Source organism: Orycteropus afer, unplaced genomic scaffold (genome assembly GCF_000298275.1).
Source record: "Orycteropus afer afer isolate SDZICR_OR568_19922 unplaced genomic scaffold, OryAfe1.0 scaffold00110, whole genome shotgun sequence".
NCBI lineage: Eukaryota > Metazoa > Chordata > Mammalia > Tubulidentata > Orycteropodidae > Orycteropus > Orycteropus afer.
The window spans coordinates 1114161-1115144 of NW_006921697.1; positions in this window are offsets into that span (position 1 = coordinate 1114161).

The following is a 984-nucleotide window of genomic DNA, read 5'->3' on the forward strand; positions in this document are numbered from 1 at the left end:
TGGATCTCCAGTTTTGCCAGCACCATTTATTAAACAAACATTCTCTTCCCTATTTAATGGATTTCAGCCCTTTGTCAAAGATCAGCTGACCATAGGTCGATGGATCTATTTCTGGGTTCTCAAATCTATTCCATTGGTCTATGTGTCTGTCATTATACCAATACCAGGCAGTTTTGACTATTGTGGCTGTATAGTAGGTTTTGAGATCTGGCATTGTGAAACCTCCTACTTTGTTCTTCTTCTTCAATAGTAATTTGCTTATCCTAGGTTTCTTTCTTTTCCATATGAAGTTAGTGATTGGTTTTTCCATATCCCTAAAGAATGTTGATGGGATCTGGATTGGGATGGCATTGAATGTATAGATTGCTTTGGGTAGAATTGATATTTTCATAATGTTCAATCTTCCAATCTGTGAGCATGGGATGTTCTTCCATTTATGTAGATCTCTTATGGTTTCTTGAAGTAGTTTTTCATAGTTTTCTTTGTGTAGGTCTTTTGTGTCCCTGATAAGATTTATTACAAAGTATTTTATTTTATTTTTTTGGTAACTATTGTAAATGGTATTGATTTCCTTATTTCTTTTTCAGTAATCTCTTTGCTGGTTTAGATGAATCTAATTGATATTTAGATGTTGCTCTTGTATCCTGCGACAATGCTAAATCTCTCAATTAGTTCCAATACATTTTTGACTGAGTCTCTTGTGTTTTCTAGGTATATGATCTTATCATCACCATATAGGATAGTTTGACTTCTTCCTTACCAATTTGGATGCCTTTGATTTCCCTTTCTTGCCTTATTGCCATGGCTAAGACTTCCAGTACAAGGTTGAATAGAAGTGGTGATAGAGGATATCCTTGTCTGGTTCCTGTTCTCAAGAGGAATGTTTTCATTCTCTCACCATTGAGAATAATGTTGGGTGTTGGTTTTTTATAGATGCCCTTTGTTATGTTGAGAAGTGTTCCTTCTATTCCTATTTTGCTGAGA